The 14324-nt window shown below is 40.3% G+C and overlaps 1 long non-coding RNA gene across 1 annotated transcript; it reads left to right on the forward strand.

Annotated features, from left to right (window-relative positions):
- The first annotated feature begins 115 nt into the window (after positions 1–115).
- Positions 116–11308, forward strand: LOC144672024 (uncharacterized). The gene is made up of 3 exons (XR_013574059.1): positions 116–1083; positions 1213–1375; positions 10892–11308. It is a non-coding gene; the product is annotated as an uncharacterized LOC144672024 (long non-coding RNA).
- Positions 11309–14324: the final 3016 nt, after the last annotated feature.

Consider the following 14324-nt stretch of genomic DNA (forward strand, 5'->3'; position numbering starts at 1 on the left):
GCTCACTGGCACCCCTCACGCAAGCGCAGCGAGGTTCCCAATCTCGCGCAGGCCCGATGAGACTAGTTTGACCCTGCCGCGACGGCGCAGTGCTGCTGTTTGCTGTCGCTAATCCGGGGATTTTCAGATTTCTCCGGAGTGGCGCGGGGCCTGTTTGTGCGGGATTTGATAGTGTCCTGGTTGCTGGGTTACAAGGGACGGGTCTCTGTTACTGAGTGAGCACGGCTCTGACAGAGCGACTGGCAGCCCCAATATTATAGATACAACTGGGAAGAAGTTCACAGTCAAACAGGATAAACCAACCCCCCTTCGCACCCACCCCCACGGAATGGACTGAATCAGGTCAGAATACAGGGGATGAACTGAACTGGGTTATGATACAGGGAATGGACTGAACCGGGTCAGAATAAAGGGGATGATCTGGGACAGAAAGTAAAGGGAATGGACTAACCAGGTTAAAATAAAGGGGATGGTCTGGGACAGAAAGTGAAGGGAATGGACTAACCAGGTCAGAATTAAGGGGATAGTCTGGGATAGAAGGTGAAGGGAATGGAATAACCAGGTCAGAATAAAGCGGATGGTCTGGGACAGAAAGTGAAGGGAATGGACAAACCAGGTCAAAATAAAGGGGATGGTCTGGGACAGAAAGTGAAGGGAATGCACTAACCAGGTCAGAATAAAGGGGATGGTCTGGGATAGAAAGTAAAGGGAAAGGACTGAGCTGGTTCAGAATACAAGGGATAGTCTGGGATAGAAAGTAAACAAATGGACTGAACCGGGTCAGAATATAAGGGATGGTCACCTGATTAAAGTTTAGGTAGATTACTTTGCAGTTTCAGAAAAAAATTCATATTTCAGCCAACCTAATTGAAAATGTGGAAGTCTCAGGCAACCAGACTTTCACTTTGATGGAAAAACTCCAGAATACACCCACAGCCCTGGAGCAGAGTGTTTGTGAATGAGTAACCTGGGGAGGATGGAGCCAGTGAGATCAGACACTATGACCTGAGGAGGATGGGCACTTGTATGTCTCTGAACTCTGCGGAATTGTCCTAAACCCAGCTGAAGGGACCAGGATCTATGGTAAGCGACAAAACCAAACTGAAATACTTGACCTTAAACTTATAATTTTATTAAGCAGAAGTAAAGTGTTCATTACGTTTTAATTTCAACCATCAGTATTGTTTTCGTTTTGTGTTTTGTCATAATAAGATCTCATGGTGAAAGAAAAGGGGTTAAAAATGGTCCACAGCCGGCAGTAATCCGTGATTGTAGACTGAGGAACAACAGCAGGTGAACCAATGCAGGATTGTGAGAGCCCCAATCAGAGAGAACCTTTCATATTCAGAGTTTCCATATATCGACTGGGGAGAAGGTAAGTCCCATTTGCTTTAATAAATACTGACCCTGTAGACAGTACACAAAGGTTACAAGGCAAGGTAGCAATGGTGAGAATGTGACTTGGAGAGACTGACCACCAAACACAATTATTCAGCATGAGGCCTTGTAATGAAATGCAGATCAATTTTTTTCTGTCAAAACCACGGCCACAATTGGATCTTGTGTGCATTTTGGAATAAAGGGAATTGATTTAAGAGATGACTCCAATCTGAGCCGTAGCCCAGAAGAGGGACAAGTATCTAATCATTAGGTGAGGCCAAACTCTCACTGACTCCATCAGATCTGAATATTGAAATATCTCAGATAAGGTGACAAGTCTTGTGGAAGAACGCACTGACTTACTAATGAACACGATGCAGAGATTGATTGCTATGATTGGTCAACAACTCTATTCTCGTATTATGCAGCTACCAGGATGTTGAAAGGAAAACTGGATGGATCTTAGCCTTTGTCCATCTGCCAATTTCCCGTTCCTCTGCCTTCTCTCTACGGTGTAAATTATAAGGCCTTGCAACCTCCCCTCAGAGCTGAGGCTTGTTGGCCCTTTCTACCTCAATGTTTTCTAGCAGAGACCAAAATACTCCAGCTGTGGCCATGTCACTATTGTATTCAATATTGTTATTCAATACTGTTCACTGGGTATGAGTGATGCTGGCAAGTCCACTTTTATAGCCCACCTGTGGACACTTTGAAAAGATGATAGGTTTACTTCTTGAACTGCTGCCCTTCCTGTAGTCACGTTACTCCCGCAGTAGTGTTAGAGATGTTATCATGGAGTAGTAACCAATGAAAGTTTTTTTTTATCTCCTTAGAGACCGTTAATGTTTAAAAAGCAATCTGTGACACCCAGTGATTAACTGAAAGAATTATGCCACATTTCACGCTTTTAAACAAAACAAATTACTGTATATAAAAAAAATAAAGCTAGCACCACTAACAACACTATAGCTTGTAAATAAAAACTATAGCCATAAATCCTGTTCTCCTTTTACTTATATCCTCACCAACCCTGCCCAAGAGTTCCCTTATGCTTTACAGAAACTTGACAGTTTGTTCACTTCTCCTCTGGTACCAACCCAAAGGTATGCTACAGCTCTGGGGAATTCACTTTAACTTCTCAGTGTTCCAGCTTTTATCTGAGGTAGGAGAGTTCATGTGGATCCTTCCATTAACATTTGGCTAAGTGACCCTCCAGCTTCCCTTCAAAACGGCACAGCTGTCGGCGCCAGAACAGAAGTTTGAATCTTCACTGTCTGCTCACACGGTGACTTAAAAACAGGAACACCCCAGTTCCTAATGGCTTGTATGCACCTTGTCCTAGCTTTGCACATACCCAGAGTGTATTTCTCCAGCCTGCCCCCACTGCTTCTGGTTCTGCAGATGACTGCTGGCTGGTTCTGTGAGCAAACACAGGCACACAAATTGTAGAAGGGTTCCTCCCTAACCCCCACAGCCCATCTCCAAGGAAATTTGGCATACTCTAGGATGCTCCAAACAGAAATGTAAGCTAAGTATATATTACCTTCAAAACAGCCCTTTGATTTTATGAACCACATACATAATTTCTATTGCCAGCGGATATAATTGTCATCTTTCCAGACTTGTTTGCCAAGATGATTTTAGCTTCTTTGATCTAGGAGCTGCCTGAATAAGTTAAATGCTTTATTTAAATCTGACTCTATAAAGTGCTTAAAGATGGGTCATATATTGTTTAAGGTTTTCCTCTGACCTTATTGAATAAACACAGGTTACCTTTTTAACTTTGTGGTTTGCACTAATCCCCAAACTGAAAGCTCTTTTCTAGTACATGTGAATTATGAAGTGAAATATTTAGAACACCAACTCCAGGAAAATCAAGAACAAAAATTAACGAAAATTATTAGCAGGAAATAGGTTTTGAAGTAGTGATAGAGAAAGTCAGTTGATATAAAACAAAAGAGAAACAAAACAAAAAAAAGTTTCCAAAATTAGTATTACCAAAGTCGACATGGCAAAACACTTTGTAAGCAACGGGTTTTTATAATCTGGAATGTGCTCCCTGAAAGGGTAGTGAAAACAAATTGTTTAAAAATGAATTAGATTGATACTTAAAGGGACAAAATAATCAGGACAAATGGGAAAAAGCAGGCAAGTGTGACTAATTGGATAGCTCTATCGAAGACTTAAAACACAGGCATAATGGGCTGAATGGTCTTCTGTGTTGTATTAGTCTATGATTATATCTAAATCTGCAAATCAGTCCAATCATACTTGGCAGATGTGATCTAGTATCTAGATATTGGGCTTTCACAGGATGCTGAGTGAAATGATTTTGATAAGATTTCAAGCGATAGAAAAATAATTGTGGATGCTAGTAATTATAAAGGATTCCAGAGCAGTGCAAGGACAGCATCCTTTAATTTAAGACTTTCCACTTGGTAAAATATCCCCACGTGCTTCACAGGATTATTATCAAACAAAGTTTGACACCGAGCCACTTGCAGTAGAATGTAAGGGCGTTCCAAGTTCTTGTGGTGCACTGGAAAGCGTCCCTGCTTCTGAGCCAGAAGCTCTGGATTTGGGTCCAACCCCAGGAATTAAATGGCCAAGGAAGGTGGGGTCATAACGTGGCCAAATAGATTCTGTATTAACCTGCAAACCCTTCCAACACATCTGAATGGCAGGTAGCAGGAATGAGAGATTCCTGGTCAGCCATGTGATGGAAAGAACATGGGGGCCCTACCATCAATATTTATAGCTCTGGGCTATAACAGGTGTGTATCAGTGTCTTGCCACAGAAACCTGGACTCCCTGAGTTAACTGTAACACACCACCGCCAGGATTCCTATGTATGCAGTGTAATGGAGAGAGGGAAAAGGCATAATTTCTGTTGGATGTTGCTGGCCAGAAAGCAGTGGGGATGTGAAATAAGAAAACTGGGAGGAACTGATTGTGGGGGATGAAGTTTTGTGAAGAAACAAAACATGTCCTTTATTTTCACTGCTGGTGGAAGTGCAAATATCCGTGAAATAGAGCATGACGTGCGACCATAGTTAAAGATCACTGTAGAGAAGATTTTCTAGTTGGTCAACATAGCCACAGTGGATAAGTCATTAGGCCCAAAGATAATGCATCTCCGGTTGTTAAACACAGTTAAGGAGGAGATCATTGGGACAATGACCACAATTCATCAATTCTCATTTTACATCAGAAGAATGAAGATGGCCTGAAGGAGTCCAAACAGTAGCATAGTGGTAATGTTACTAGATGAGTAATCCAGAGGCCTGGGCTAATGTGAGAGGAAGTCAAATCCCACAATGGCAGAAGCTTCTATGTAATTTCAATTAATAATAAATCTGGAATAAAAAGCTCGTATCTGTCGTGGTGGCCATGGAACGACTGGGTTGTCATAAATATCTAGCTGGTACAGGAAATCTGGCATCCTTTTCTGGTCAGGCATACATGTGAATCACTCTGAACTGCCTTCTGAAGTAGCCTGGCCAGTAGAACCTGAAAAGTCTTCCCCACCAACATCTTGGGGCTTGTGCCTAAATTGGAAGATCTGCCCCAGAGACTGTTGAAGCAGCAACCTGATATCGCCATACTCACCTAATAATACCTAGTAGCCAATGTCTTAGGCAGCACCATCACCATCTCCGGAACAGCACAAAGACAGACGCACCGGAGGTGCTGACAAAGTCAGGAGGGAATGGCCCTGGGAGTCCTCAACATTGACTGCAGGATCCCATAAATTCTCATGGCATCAGATCAACGTGGGTGACTGTAGGTGTATCTCCACCACCTGGACTACAGCAGTTGAAGAAGGTGGCTCACCACCACTTTCTCAAAGGCAACTAAGGTTGGGCAACAAATGTTGAACTTGCAGGGATGCTCACAGCCCATGAATGACTGAAAGAAATAGTGTGTGTTGCTGGCACTAATGCTGTTGCTAATGTATGGGTACAGATTGTTTGCAATAAATCCCCAATTGTGAATTATCTAATAATTTATTTGCTTCATGCTAAATTCAACTATCAGGCAAGACTGAACACTTCAACTGGTAAATTCAAAAGATTATTAACAATTAAAGAAGCAGAAGTTAAAAACATAGAAGACAAAGTTTCAATTAACAGTAAAAAGCGAAAGCTTAACACCTCTTCACTGCCAATTACCATTAATATCCCACCTAGTCCAATCTTACCCTTTCAATCATAGAACCATAGAAAAGTCATGGCACAGAAATAAACCATTCAGCCCCTCATGTCTGCGCCGGCCGAGAAAGAAAATGTAAGAAAGACTAGGGACCTTAAAGCACTGGAGAAGTGCGACTAGCGGTGCCTTTCCAAGATCCTGCAAATCACTTCTCCCAAGCCAACTTGCCCAGCATCAAGATGCTTATCACACAATATCAGCTCCATTGGGCCAGGCACGGGGTTCACAAGCCTAACACCAATCACCCAAAGCAACTGCTCTACTTGGAACTCTGTGGCAGGAGGAAACTCCCTGGAGGACGGCAGAAACACTTACAGAAACAAAAACAGAAAATGCTGAAAAAACTCAGCAGGTCTAGTAGCATCTGTGGAAAGAGAATCAGAGTTAACGTTTTGAGTTAACTCTGATTCTCTTTGCACAGATGCTGCTAGACCTGCTGAGTTTTTCCAGCGTTGTCTGCATTTGTTTCAGATTTCCAGCATCCGCAGTATTTTTCTTCTCTCTCAGAAACACTGTAGAGATGTCCTCCATGTATTGCTGGGTATGTTAAACGTATCCACTGACACATGGGGGTCCCTGGTTTGTGAAGGACCAAAATGGGGAAGGCATCAAATATATTGAGAGACCATGAATTGGGAACTTGCAGAGGCAAAGTCGAGATGGCGGAGGAAGTTAGCAAGCACGCAACAACTCACCAACCCAGCCACCAGCACCACCTGCCTGGCAGGTGAAAAAAATTATTAAAAGGAGAGAGATTGGTGGATTTACGGCAGATTGGAGGCAATTTCAGCAAAAAGAGAAATACATCGCTGTTCATGTAAAGAGGAGTTGCAATAAAAAGAAATCAGAATCAGATGAGTTAAGGGTTCCATGGAAGATGATGTAAGACTTAAAGGACCTTTGAGAGATAAGGTGTAGCAAGGGCATGATGGAGGTGATGAGAATGTGTAGTTCAAGTTTAATATATTGTGTGGTAGTTTTAGCTGTCGGTCAATGATGAATAGGGCTGAACACTCATCAAGATCGAAGTTTTGTGTTTCTGAAGTTTGTGGAGGATGGTAGGTCATTGGAATAGCCGAGACCGGAAGTGACAAAATTGGATAAGGCCTTCAGTGGCAGAGGGGTGGCAAATTTGTACCGGTGTAACAGGTAACCGGAGGAGGTCTCGATATAGAGCTTAAAACAAATCTAATTGTCAAATAGCCCGTCAAGAATTCACACAGTTAGCCGCAGTCTGAGTAGTTTGGCAATTTCCTGAAATTAGTACTTGGAGAAAAATTAATTTAATATGGGACAGCCACCAAGGGCTTTTCTTTTTAAGACAAATCCTGCTTGACTTTCACATTGATTCTTTGGTAAATTAACAAGATGGATGATGAATGTAGTATGATAAATTCACGAGAACATTTAATAACATACTAAAAATAGGCTTAGATGGAAAACAAAAACACGTGGGATTAATACAATCGTAATAAATTAAGCACATAATTCTCTATGTTAATATGAGACATTGATATGTTGAACAAATGTTTCACTGACTGGAGAAAATGATGTCGTGGAGTTCCACAGAGTTCAGGAATCAATGCATTGTTTTTCTTTTCATGTTAGTTATACATACATGAATTGGAAACTGGCTATGGCCTTACTTCTGTGATGTAAGCTTCTGTGATTCTAAAGCAGTGCAATATATGGTTGGAATATGTGAGGCTGTGTCTGTGCGGGTGTCCGCACACCCCCTTACCTTGTGTTGTGTTGAGCTGCTCCAGCTTGACCTGACTGAGGGGACATTGAGTACTGCTGCACTGACCTAGAACCCCCGCTCCCCCCATTCACACACTCTGCCAGCATTTTGTGGAGCTAAACATGCATTACCCCTTCCCCTCCTTCCATTCCCAAACTGCTCCATATCAGAAAACCGCAAGAGCTCTCATTTCCCTGTGTTATCTCATATGTTAACTTTAACTTTGCTTGTGTCATTCTTCTAATGCATTCCCTGTGTTCCGCTATTAATTCAATTATTAATTGATTAAATAATTGAGATTACCGAATATTTCACCGCACTCCTGAACTCCACTCTGAGCTTGGACTGAGTGACTCCATAAATAAATGTGTTTATGCATCAATTTCAACCCCGAAACATTAATTCAATTGCTGTAATGATTTATAATATAGTTGTTATCTGTGGATTCCATTCCTCTGTTGTTATAGTATGAAAATTCTACATGTGTTAACTAGAGAAACATGAAGCTGCTAGGTATGGCGAAGAGTAAAATTATTGATGCCCTTCTGCTGTGAAGAATTATTCTGTAATCTTGGTGCGAGAACCATTGGTTCCTGGGCCAATCTGACGAGCCCCCCACCACCCCCCTCCTGATTAGCATCAATCATGGACGCAGAACGGTCGTAATCCATCAATGTGACGTTATGACCCTTGTTTGCAGATATTAACATAAAATTTCAACCGAACGTTACTATGTCGGACTGTTATAACAGGGGAACAGTTAATTCTAACAAACAAAGCCCGTCGGCCTTTATCCTCCACCGAAAGAAATATTTGGATCAACTTTGAGCGCCTCATGTTAGAATCACTGAAACCTATTTATTATGAATCTATACATTTAATTTAGCCTTTAGCTTTGTGCTTAATTTCTGCGCCTATGAAATCCACAGTCTCAGGCATTCCATGTAAAGGTCTGTCGCCTCAGTCAATTCTAAATCTTTTGTCATTGTATCGATTTTTTTTAGTTCTTGCTTCATCAAATAATAGGTGTTGGCTGCTTCTGCCCATCTAGTTCTCCTTAAATTATGCCACGTGAGACTGTCTCGTCAAAAAAAGAAAATATAGTTTCAACATCCAATCTGGTGAAATTGAGAGAATTAGGGTTAGGATAATTAATTGCTAGATTTATCTTGGAGGACGTTATATCCTTACCTAAACCGAGCAATGCAAATAATGTATTTGATAGTTTGAACACTGCCTGAAACACTGGGGACATGGTAAGGGAAATTCCGGACTCCGCATACATCAATATTTTACTAGAAAGACATAAAGTCGCCGCTTTTCAATAGTGTACGGGATGTTTGTGCGGCATAATATTGGAACATTCATGTACGCGCAGAATTGACATATTGTGCGTGAAACAACCAACAACTGGCATGCTTGATGCAGATACTTTGAGCAGCGGTTGCAAGACATGACCAGTCTCGAATATAAAACTACTACATGCAATTATTAACTGATTATGACAAGTAAAGAATTCTAAACGTGTAGATCGGTGTCACGCCATAGAATAGGTCGGGGAAAATATTTGACACTATTTAGCGTTAATCATAATTACTCTATCTCCAGGAACAGAGGTATGGAAAGAGAAGCGTGAGACAGGTTGTCCTAAAATTTAATCTCGTTATGCTGCAGCACTTTGTCTTCCTATGGTAGTAAAACTCAAATTTAGCCAACTCGTGTTAAGCTTGCTAGTATCAATCCATGCAAAGCACGTCTGGGCTTTTGGGCCATATTGACGCTGCAATGCAGTCAGTTCAAGAATGAAGTAAAGAACGGATTTTATTTATTATGTCACTTATACTAAATCTTTGATTTAAGGGAGCTTAAATCATTTGATAATTCTTTAGAAAATTAGCCAGATCTGCACAGGAAACGTCTAAGCATAAATAATTTTTATTGAATATGATGCATGCAAATACAATAACTGATTTACTTCTGATTCACTTCTGGGTATGTTTCGAGAGCGACGCTGTAATAAAGCAAACCAAATACAATTTCTCTGTGCACAGCTTTATGTTAGATTTGATGTAATAATGTAAAATTGTGCAGATTGTCAATATAGGGAATAAGAAAAATGTGTAAAACTGGATTTAAAAATAAAAGAAAATTCATTGGACGAAACTGAGCTCTGCAGTGGGACAGCATTTGGTGGCATTGCAACGTTAATGTACACATACGATTGTTCTAGCTTGTAATTGAGCGTTTGAGGTATATTAAAATTTTAATAAACTAATGACACTTCACATCAATGTCCAAGAATTTTATTCAAAACATTTAATGAACAGTTGTTTTTTACTTCAATTATGAGAAAATTAATATTCATTGTGATTAAGCGCCCCCTATCCCCTCACTCTTTAACATTCTACTTGATAATGGGTTTCTCCGAATGTCACACTGTACGTAGTTGCAGGACCCTGTGGCTACCAGCCTTTGCGAATCCAGCTTCTTAGGGAACTCATGGTGACCTACAAGAACGCCTGTTAACAGCTATATTCTCCTTAAACTTTTTTCACCTGCTACCTGTTGCGATTGCCGGGCACCGATGTATAATCAACGGCATCATCGACAACCGACGTTGGAAATGGACAGCAAAGGAATGAATATGTTAAAGATTACAGAGCCATGCCCAATTCAATCATATATGATTTAAATTTTCTAATTTTGCTTGTGTGTACACTGTTCTTTAGTTCCTTTGATCTCCTCAATGACGAAGGAACATTTAAAGTGTTACCGCAACATTGCCGAATCCTCTATTTCTCATTGAATGGCTACTCTCTCCTACATCCCATATTTTTAAGCAAATACTCGCCATACCTCCTCCATACTCTCCTCTCTTCTATTTATTGTATTAATTAAATAATTAATGTCTTCCTTTTAGTTCAATTGTTCCCTACTAGCAAGTAAACAATCGCAGTGTTTCTTTGACACCGCTGCCTGGTCCATATATAAATAAGCAGCTGCTCAACTCCTTTGTAGACTCCTTCAAAAATAACCCTTATTGCGTTCCCCTATTCGTTTCCACTTTCACTTGTCCTATTTGCATCACCCTGACCTCTATTTTGAAACAAATTGTTTCTCCCTTTATTCACCTTAATTCCATTTTAGTTCACAATAACATGGATCAATAATCGGTTCTATTTTTTATAATTAAACAGTTATGGTCTCTCCTACAAACAGCTTTATTCCACTTCATTGAAAAATGATATTCTTCAATTTAATTACCCGTGCCTCATTATCTATGTTTTCTTGCCTATTCACATTGTGTTAAAAACTGGGCTCACAGTGAATGTGAGGTAGTGAGATGACTCTGCGCCAGTGGTTCACCAATTATGGCTATACATGAGACATCACTGAGGGAGACGCGGGAGAAAACATCTAATGCTTGACAGAAGGTCCACTTAAAACTTACATACATGTTTAATTATTATATAATGTCTTAGCTTGCATTGTGCATATGCTTAAAAATGTTCAGAAGCGTCCCAGTGTGTCTTACTCTTCCTATTGCATTTTTCCCAGATGCATGCTCACGTGGCATGGCCCAGTAAAGGTCTTAGCAGTTTTGACAATGATTTGGACTAAAATACGGGTCTGGAGTGGAATGGTCTTCAAGGAGGAGTGACAGCCGCACAACCCAGAGAAGAGGTGTCGGGAGGAATTACTGAGGTTCAACCACATGACTAAAGTCATGTCTGCCAATCTTACGTCAAATATTAAAGTATATACTCTATTGCCGTGGTTGCACAGTGGTATTTTTGTAACGAATCTGAAATATCAATGTTCTGTGGTTCTTGAAATGCAACCCCTGTTGCATGTCAGTTTTATATTATTACTTAAATGATTTAAGAATGAAAGTAAGTGGATATTTCAATCCACTCTTTAACTCCTCTCTAAACTTGCTCTGTGTTAGTGCATAAATAAAGCTGTTGGTGCACGAACTCAGAAGCCGTAGCATGAATCCAATTTGCTGAGTGACATACACTGGGCCAGTAAGATGTTTGTCTGCATAAGTATAATTTTTAACTTGCCAATTTAAAGAATGTGCAACATTTGTAACCCACAAGAGAATAAAACAAGCAGACAGAGCAAAGAGTAATATAATGGATTTCCTTCGGATCTCCACTTCTGGATCAATACTATCCTGCCCATTTGCTTGACCGCGGAGCCGTCTGCGAAGTCGATTGGCTGTTATAATGTTTCTGATAGTCAGAGTATTGAACACCAAAATCAATGCAATTGGTAGCAACGGTGTTATAATAGTGTCAATCCATTCATATGCTGTCCATAAGGATGAAGTATAATAGCCTGGCCTTTGGATGCAATCCCATGCCACATTTCCAATAATAACTGCAGGAACAAATAGAAAGTACCAGGGAATTGACCTCAGACAGCCAATGACACTCACAGTTACTATAACCACTATTGCAGTTCTTTCGGTGCAATACCTTGGTTTTAGGTTCTGGCAACAAATGGCTACAAACCGATCAAATGTGAAAGCGACTGTGAACCAGACAGAGCAATCCAGGGCTGCAACTAACAAGACGACTGTCAGCGCGCACACAGGAGTGAATGACAAGAAAGTTACTGGGAAATAAATGTTATTAATTCGGTTCAGTATGATATTAACGATGACGAGCAATAAGTCTGCTGATGACATTGCCACCAAGTAGCGAGTGATGCATTTGGACAGGCCGCAATTTCCTCGAACAAGGATGACAATCGCTATTAAGTTAACTGCAAGAGAATCATGAAACATAAGTTTTAGTTTATGGAGTTAAAACAAAAGCATCAGCTTGCTGGAGTAAGGAGGTAATCAATGAAAACATGAAATATACTGAAATGAACTATTCTTGTAGAGGAGTACCATCGTTGAATTATTCAAGAACCCAAGTTTGATCTTTAAAATCTCATTTGGTCAGGTTGGGAAATTGAATAAAATTGAATTCAGCAAACCTGCCAAAGCGAAGACCGAAAGGAGAAACAGATACCTATCCATTTCTAATGAAGGATGATTAATGTTTGAGTAGCACCCTCTTCTCTCCTGATCTCATTCAGTTTCACAAACTCAGATTTTTCCACCGTTCCTCACAGCTGAGACGCCTGAACCGCAGGATTTGCTTATTAAGCTTCTCTCTTTAGCTTCCCATTGCAGGGGCACAGTTGACTGTAATATGATGGCTAACCTCGGGAGGCATAGCAAGCAATAAGCCACAATTAAACTTCGAATCATAGTTGTAACGAGTAGTGAAATAAAACAATTAAATCAATAATGGATCAGCAGACTACAATAAAGTGAATACGATACACAGATTGATTACTTTTAGCGAAATTTCAGTGGGGCAATAAAAGAAGAGAGAATATACAATAGAGATTAGGAACGTTAATTCAGTGGACTGAATCAGCATCCTGGTACAAGGCCGGATGTGATGGCTTTTTTGAAGGAGGGGTGAGAGTGAGGACTATCAGGCCCAGTGGATTTGGCTGCTTTGCCATTGACCAGGGTCTCTAGTGACACTTTCTCAAGTATGATATTTATAACGAGGTATGGGCACAAGTTCGGCAGAAGGGAGGATAGAAATTGAGATAAGGAAAGGTGCATATGGGATGCATTGAGGAATTAGGTACACATGATCATTTATAACTGGTGCAGCAGTGAAACAATCATGTTATTGCACAAGTGCTCACGTGGCAATTTCGAATTTTAGATTTAGTTTTAGAATAATTCCTGTAACCAAATGAAGCCCATGCAATTATCAGGGCAGTGGGAGTGCGAATACGAAATAGGTTGTAAGAGAGAAAGAAGATAGCTGTAGTAAGCGGTAGCTGCTTCCGAGCCAGAGACAAGTACACAGCGACGTCTCCCATTGGGCGATGGTGTAAAGTGGAAGTTAGCGAACCTGCCTTCCGGAATACGCAGCGCCTGATGTTTAATAACATTGATGGCAACGAAGAGAATGTTAGGTGCTGCAAACAGTTAACTGGACATCCAATACAGCACGTTTTGTACCACATCCAGGGTCGAAATTTTAAAACTCACGTTCTAGAATTGCACAATAATAATGCGTCAAGTAATTATTCTGAGAGGATTATACCAAGCACTCACAATGGCTTCATTAATTATCGTCGCTTATTGCGGTGGTGCTGAACTGTTGGCTTTCATCTCAAAGTTAACAATGAAAGTATGAATCCATGTGGTGAAGTGTAGGATGACATAATGTAATATTGTTCTATTTTATAATTCAGTGCTTTCAAACGACAATCAGTCAAGGCCACAATAAATGACTGAAAGTCTACTGGATCACCAGGAATCAAAATGATATAATAAATCATAACAATCACAAGAAATTAAGGTACAATATTACTTCGAAAATATAAATTTTACATAAATTATATTAAGCATGAAATCAACGTGAAATTGTATTAAAATAGATATTTTTTAAAACCCTTAAACCCGTTGTACATTTCTATGATCGGTTTCGAACATGTGTTCGGGAAGTTGATCACAGCATTTAGCAAAGCGCAGAACACTGAGGCTTTGCTTACATTGGGAATAAATGCAGCTTAGATGGTTAATAATCATACCAGCTTCGACAAATGGAAAAATAAAAACATTATTGTTCATCCAGTAGCAGGAACATATGAGTTTGCAATACACAGAGCATGGTTAGTATTTTGGAGTTCAGCAACAAATAAAAGGAGTAAGAGTTAAATCTGTGTTAGCACGATTAACATCGGATCTAATGCCTTACCAATAACACCAATAGCTGCAAGAGCAGGGTAGTAAATGCGTTCGATCTGAAAGATTACTGGATACTCCATTTTCTGCGAGAAAATCTGCTGCTGTGGACGTGGTGATTGTGACTGACCAAATATCAAAGTACACATTTCTTCAAAGCACTACTATTTATATTGGACGAAATTCTCCTGTGAGCCAATTAACCTCGATGCAGAA

Source organism: Cetorhinus maximus, chromosome 35, assembly GCF_964194155.1.
Source record: "Cetorhinus maximus chromosome 35, sCetMax3.hap1.1, whole genome shotgun sequence".
Taxonomy (NCBI): Eukaryota; Metazoa; Chordata; class Chondrichthyes; order Lamniformes; family Cetorhinidae; genus Cetorhinus; species Cetorhinus maximus.